The sequence below is a fragment of the Squalius cephalus genome, assembly GCF_949319135.1.
Source record: "Squalius cephalus genome assembly, chromosome: 16".
Taxonomy (NCBI): Eukaryota; Metazoa; Chordata; class Actinopteri; order Cypriniformes; family Leuciscidae; genus Squalius; species Squalius cephalus.
This window is the reverse complement of record NC_137137.1, coordinates 29,981,594-29,989,498: the sequence shown is the minus strand read 5'-3', so window position 1 is coordinate 29,989,498 and position 7,905 is coordinate 29,981,594.

Here is a 7,905-nt window from a genome sequence, read left to right as displayed (position 1 = left end):
TGATTGCATGGCCCCTGTATCTCGGAGAATGCAGATTTCTCTGCGATCCTCTTCCTTTCCAGATAACGAAACAAATCCTGACATAACGAAAGGTTTATAATTTGCGTCAAATACCTCGGTACAACACGATAGTTCAGATGGTGGTACAGTCTTTACTAATGCAACACTTTTCGGGTTCTTAGACTGCTGCTTACGTATAAGCACCGGGCAATCAGCAATCAAATGTCCGAGTTTATGGCAATAAAAACACTCCCTTAGCTCTTTTGACTTCGGCGTACCAGACTTTTCCCGAACTCCCTGAGTTTGAGACGAACTACCCGTCACGCTCTTTTCAGTGCGCGTCACAAAAAATACACCCTTATGAGTGAGCATAAACTCGTCTGCCAAAACAGCAGCTTGCGTCAACGAACTAACCTTCTGTTCATTCAAATAGACGACCACACGTTCGGATAAACATCCCTTGAACTCCTCAAGCAGAATTAATTCTCTTAAGGAATCAAAATCATCAGTCTTAGTTGCACTGCACCATCTATCAAAGAGAAGAGCCTTCTCTCTGGAAAACTCAACAAATGTTTGAGAATAATTCTTCTTATGCCCTCTAAATTTCTGTCTATATGCTTCTGGAACTAACTCGTAGGCACGTAGAATTGCTAGTTTTACAGCGTCATAATTCAAACTATCCTCTAAGGAAAGAGTAGAGAAAACCTCCAACGCTTTACCCATTAAACGACATTGCAATAACAAAGCCCAACACTCTTTTGGCCAACGAAAAGACATAGCAATGCGCTCAAAAGCACTAAAGTAGGAATCTACCTCGGTCTCACGAAAATGTGGCACTAGTGTAATGTTTTTTTACCAACATCGAATGACTCGGTTGCTACGGATGAAACAGACGCTGGGGCAACAGTAGGAGTAGGCACTACAATGGGAGAACGGTCAACAGTGGCAGCGGAAACAACTCGAGGGAGATCTGGTCGCGCAGCGGAACCCCCCACAATTCGCATTGCGTCAAGCTCCAGCTGTCGCATTTTTACCTGCCTCTCCGCCTCGATCTCAAGTTTACGAACTTGTAATTTCAAATCCATCTCCGCCTGCCGAGCCTGCACCTTCTCCTGCGATTCAAGTTGCAGACGGGCCAAACGGACCTTAAGTCCGCAACACGAGCACATTCAACTCCACTAGCCGATTATATACCACAGACTTAATGTCCTTTTTAAGAGACTGCTTGATTACTGAAAGCTCAAAATGACTTGCTATCATTACCAAATCATCCTTCCTACAACTATCTAATTGTTCTAGCGAGGGACTTTCCAGAAACCTTTCCAAAATAAACATTCTGACGCTGTACAAACGCGCATACGAATTCTCAACCCACCCAGTGATACAAGAGATGGTGTCATGAACTGTTTTTTTATTACTCAGGATCGTTAATTCATGTTTAGATATTAATTCACTTGAATCCCGGATGAGCCCCCATATGTTACGACCCTTCTCTGGCTCTTTACCGTCTAGGTACGTTAGAAGGGGAACATAAAACCAATTCAGTAACACCAATCATCATTGATCACTAAATGAAATGAGAACGAGAGAGACACAAAATGAAATAAAGATTGATTTAATTAAAGATAAAGTAATTAACATTTTACATTCAAAAGCAACAAAAACGGAAGGAGCAAAAAGGAAAAACAGGATTGTGCCAAACAAACAAAAATAATATAATCAAAAAGAAACTAGCTAAACCATTTACCTCTAATCCTAAACTAGAAAAAAAAGAAAGATCAAAGAAAAAGTCTTCGACGTCCGAGACGTCGTAACTAAACTGCTCTAACTAATAACAAAAATACAGCGGGTGGCACAAATCCCTAACCTAGTGTATCTATACAGAAATTTAGCTAAGTGTGTAAATGTATGTCACGTGACGGTCTTACCTATCCCCTCTCCTCCTTTCCGCTTAACCCAGCTTTGCAAAGCTGTTTAACTCTTTCATAGGTCACAAATAAAAAGTTTTTGGGGCAATCAAAAACAAGGCACAAGTTAGGCCTACATGACAATACATAAGCTACTTAACAAAACTAAATCAAGCAAACAGAAAACAAACACATCATAATACAAAACCAAACAAAAAGTCTCTCTCCTCGCTCGCAGTAGCATGTTCCTTAAGTAGGGCTTCTCCAGGTGTCAAGCATCAGAATGATGAGGATCCCGCCTCACATGGCACACCCACTCAACTCATTACAAATGACTGACAGGCAAAACAGCCAATCAGCGATGCCTAAGAAAGTGAAAGAGAGAGAGAGACAAGAGACCAAAAGGAGAAACACAAAAACACACCAAAAACACTATAAACGTCCCTAAGGACGTAACCATCCCTCGTCCCATCCCGTTCAAAGAGTAGCACTAGGGCTGGGCGATATATCGCATGAGATTGTTATGCGCATCTCGTCAATAAAGCCGGTTCCTTGATTAGTAGTAAATCGCCATTACCTGCTTTCAGATGGAGCGGCATTTACAACACAGTGCCGTAGTTAACTGACAAGCTGAGCCATATTGCATTAATTAGAGGACGTATCGCCTGCAATAATTAATGCGATATGGCTCAGCTTGTCAGTTAACTACGGCACTGTGTTGTAAATGCCGCTCCATCTGAAGGCAGGTGATGGCAATTTACTACTAATCAAGGAACCGGCTTTACTGACGAGATGCGCATAACAATCTCATGCGATATATCGCCCAGCCCTAAGTAGCACTGTGGTACTTTTTACTTAATTTCATGGACGCATACCAGATTGAATTTATCAAAGAGTAGTTAGTCACTTAATCAGCTTGTGTCAAATAAGGTCGCAGGTCCCCCCTGGAGAAACACACTTTAGACTAACTTTGTCATACTTCAAACTGGATTTAGCTACCTGTGATGCCAAAAGAATCTTTTTCCTTAAATCTAGTCAGCGGAGGGGTGTACAGTCATGTGAAAAAGAAAATACAACCTTTTAAATTCTGTGGTTTTACGTTTTATATTATATGGTTTTATCGGAACATAATAAAAAAATCATCTGGTCCTTGGGAGGTCTTATATTTAGGTAAATACAACCTTAGATGAACAACAACACGTGACTATTACACCATGTCATGGTTTATTTAACAAAAACTAGGCCAAAATGGAGAAGCCATGCGTGACAAACCAAGTACACCATTACTGCTTCCATAGGAGTTAAGAGGTTAGTAGCAGTCAGTCACTGCTAATCAACAGTCTGCTCTATAAAAAAAAGAACATGGCAGCATGCCTTAGGTTTGCAAAGTTGCATCTGAACAAACCACAAGACTTCTGGAACAATGTCCTTTTGACAGACGAGGCCAAAGTGGAGATGTTTGGCCATAATGCACAGTGCCACCTTTGGCGAAATTCAAACACAGCATATTAGCACAAACACCTAATTTCAGCTGTCAAGCACGGTGGTGGAGGGGTAAATTTGGGTCATGCAACAAGACAATGATTCCAAGCACCAGCAAATCTACAACAGAATGGCTAAAAAAGAAAATAATCAAGGTGTTGTACTGGCTCAGTCAAAGTCCAGACCATAACCCGATTGAAATGCTGTGGCAGGACTTTAAGAGAGCTGTGCATAAACAGATGCCCATTAATTAATTATCCATAAAGCATAATAATGCACCTTTAATTGCCTATATAAAATGCATAGCTTAATCAGCACTCAAATGCACACATAAAGCTTGCCACAGTGCACCGGCAAATATAATGATAATAATAACGTTAAAAAAAACAGGAGGAGACTGTCTAAACATTTAAATAATTTATGGGTAATGTTTTCTGTGATTTTGGCTGCAGATAGTAAGTCAACGATGCTGACTCGTCATCTCCGCAGTAGTGGACGTGCCTATATGCACATTTCATACGCATTACATAATCTGAAATTATTTACTTTCCAATTGAATCTGTTCATTCAAATGTAGACATTTCAAGCTCTCTATAGATATATTTCCCATATCTGTGAGGCAAGTTGCAGAATTTTGGTTCATTTATGTGATGCGCTCAAGTTCACTGAGACCGAATCGACAGATCTCCATTTTTTACAAAAGCACAACATTTATTGTTATTGTGAGTTAAAAAATAAATAAACGTAGATCATTTACAGTTTGCATTACTCTTATCGACTAACCAAAAATTACAGAGTATTTCATTTAAATGCAAGTGATTACTCCGACGCCTGTATGTCATGTCGGCCCAACACTTGAATATTCGCTAATAATAACGCACATTTGTCTAAGTTAACTTAAGAGCGAGCGGACTTGTAAAGTGCTGCTACCCATTGGTGTATACCCATTGGCAGTGACAACTGTCAAAACCAGCAAATTCAAATGAAATGCCAGAACCACTCACCCTCAGGTCACACTGGGCTGTCAGTGACAGCATTCCCTATGGTCAAAGCCCAAGCTATATGTTCCACAGGAAAACCTCCATAAAAATTGTTTAATGAAAGGCCTACCTGGGCCTGCTCAAGGGCCTTGGACAACAGCTTCAAATTTAGAAGGGGTCCCTTCCGGGGAATGTGGCTAGGGAACCCGAAGGAGCCCCAGCCAATCACTATTCAGGGGAACATACTCACCCGAAATGCCACCAGGAAGACCTCACCTGGCGTCACTTACATTGGACATTTCAGTCTGGCCAAATTCCTGTCTGTCCGAAGACAGAGCCTCTGGACACTTGCCTTTAGATAAGGCATCCAACCCGAGGGACTGCGAAGCTGACAGTGAACCACTCGGCCCGGATCTCAGGGACTGGGTATCCAGGAGAGCATGATTCAGCATAGCGCTTACAACCCTTGCCAGCGAGGGGAGTTTCTCTGCTCGATCCAAAGATCTACCCAGCGCTTGTGTTTCAAAGCACTGAGGAGGCCTGAAAAGGCCTAAGGACTGATCTAACTCACGAGAGGCCTACGACCGTCTGATCAGACTCATAGTGACCCTCAGTGAGGGGAGCACATGGCCTGCCTGGTAGGCAAACCAGGCTGTAGGCTAGATAAAAGAGGTTACGGGAGGGAACCAGTAGCAGAAAACAACCATTAGTCATGCTAGGGCTCAGGCTCACCTTCAGAAGCTGCCTGCAAAGGCCAGCCGAACTGATAGCAAGCAGCCACTAGCTGCCGGAACCCAGCGTCGCTGGGAGACCACTTACAAGGAGGCCTGGTGAGGCCTACTACCTGATAACCAGAGGGCTGGCTACCTTGTACCCGTATTTGGGAACTCGCCTTTAGGGAGGCCTAGCTGCACTACCTGGCAGCCAGTAAAGCTAGCTGTGCAGTTGCCCATCTTTGGGACTTCACCTTCAGAGAGGCCTGATGAGGCCTACTACCTGCCTTCAGGGAGGCCTGGAGAGGCCTACTACCTAATAGCTAGCTAAAAACTGGTTATTGCTATGAATCCTGATTCTGAGTGTCAGTCCCAGGGCGGCCTGTTAAGGCCTGCCAGTCTTTGGGCTTAGTCTCGGAGGGGCCTGTTAAAGCCGGTTGTCTGAAAGTTTTCTTTTGGTAAGAAACTGACTGCAATGGCCGTAAGGATGGGGACCGAGCTACATGGTGGCCTGATAAGGCCAACCACCTGACAGTGGTCAATCCTATTCGGCCAATCGGGGCTAGCTTCCAGAGAGGCCCACTGAAGCCAATTGTCTGATGGGGCTCAGGGTCAGGGAGGCCTTGCTAAGGTCAACGCCTGACCATCAACACCACTGTTTGTATACCCCGTCACTCAAGACTCACTTAGAAGATTGAGAGGCCTACTAGGCCTGAAGCAAGTTAGTGCTGTCAGCCAAATTCATACTGCCAGGGACTCGCCATCAGTGAGGCCTGGTTGGGCCTACTAGCTGATAGCCAGTCTATTCAGCTACACACATATACCGTTGGGAACCATACTACACCAACACAAATATTGAGGCCACCCACAGGAGGCCTAATAAGGCTAGCTACCTGGTCGCAGCTAAAATGTATGTCCCACAACATAAGGACTTCCGGGGAGGCCTGTTTAAGGCCTACTACCCATCAGCGAGTCTACTGCCCAAAATACTAAGGCCAACCACCTGAGGTAAGCTGGCCTACTGCGCCCTCTTGGGGGCTGCCCAGTGCCCAGTCAAGGAGGCCTGTAAAAATATTTTGCCATGAGTTATTGATCACATTTTTCCCGAGTGTAGTTCATTGTAATGACATTGTGTTTTCCTCTTTTGTGCACTTTTACATAATATACCAACACTTGAATCTGTTCCCAAGAAAGTGGTGGCTGAAATATGTGCAGTAAGTTGACATTTTCTAACTTTCCAAAGGAAAGAAAGTATAAGACTTTGTAATGTCCATTTGTTTCCATTGCACTGGACAGTGAATAAATCCTCTCAGATAACTGTCATATGGAGTAACTAGCCTACCAGCAAGTGCATAAATAACTTTACTTAATTTATACTTGTATGCTTTATGGCTGCAATATAAGTTGCAGGATTCCACATCTACAGAAAGGCCTACAGAAGAGTCTGCACAGACAGAGGAGACATAGGCCTACAGGTGGGCAGTGTATAGCCAACTTTTCCTTTTTATTTGTTGCATGAGGCATGTGTCTAATATCTCTTGTTGCAGGCACTTGACCACTGGCTTTTCTTTACAAAGAACAATTGAAATAAAACTCAAGGAACTAAGCATATTTGTCTTTTATTAAACATTTAATTAAAAGTGTTTTTTTTTTGGCAATGTTGTGTAATGGCACATGCAACGTCACAGGCCCTGTCAGGTGTGCAAACCTCAGACTTTTCAGACACTGAAATCTTCCCTTTAGTTAGCCAAAGTTCATTTCATTGTGTGCCCTTGGCAAGAGCTGCATTGTAACTGGTTTGGGTCAGGGAATAGGGTCATAAAACACCTGTCTGCAGGCAGGAACATGTCATAATCACCTATGAAAAAATGCAGTTCTGTTAGGATCAGCATAAGTGTATGTAATACAGTGAGCTTGATATTTAATTGTGGAACTTTCCTTACCACTTTCAAATAATGTGCATAAATGTGAATCTCTGAAAAGTCCGCGTGAACCGGAAGTTGCAAACAACTTTTCTCCAGTGTTGTGACGTATTTCCCAGTGAAAAGGAATATTGAACAGGGGGCAGGGTTTTACTCTAGCGCTCCTCCTCTCCATCTCTCACTCATAGCAGACTAACGGTTTGAGGGGATTGGTTAAGCGTTTCCCAACCCAAGCCGTCAAACCTACATCATCAGAGAAGGAACGCCATTCCAGACTGGAAGTAACTTTTCAGACTTTGATTAAAGTTTACGACGGCAAACAATTTTTTTCTGTGTATTAACTTGCACGGATTAATTTTTCACCACAAGACTAGTAATATGCGCTAACAAAGTAAATAGGGTCAATTTTGATTTCAGTTGGACTTTAAGTCATGCACAGATCCTGGCCATTTTGCTTTCACATTTGTGATATGGAAGATTTTAGTCAACTGCCTTTTTTTAAATTTCATATAATATTACTAATCTGGAATATTAAAGCTACACTGTGTAATATTTTTAGTTGATTCTTAGCAAAAAACACTTAGTTCTTTCAAAAATATATGTGCTCATTAATGTATATTTACTTTCAAGTAATAAAGTATTCTCGTAAGTTTATAATCTGCCATTGAAAGTACATACGGGTGAGGGGTTCGAACATAGATATCATATAAAGGCTAGATGTCTCGTCCGCGCTGCTGGCCAATGGAGCTCGACATCCGCACACGGCGGCCATCTTACGACAGGGTGCTCGCTCACTCATAACATGGTGCATGTACTTTTAAATAACCATAACTTGCTCAATTTTCTACCGATTTTCAAACGGTTTGGTTTGTTATAAACGTCAGAGATGTAGCTATTATAC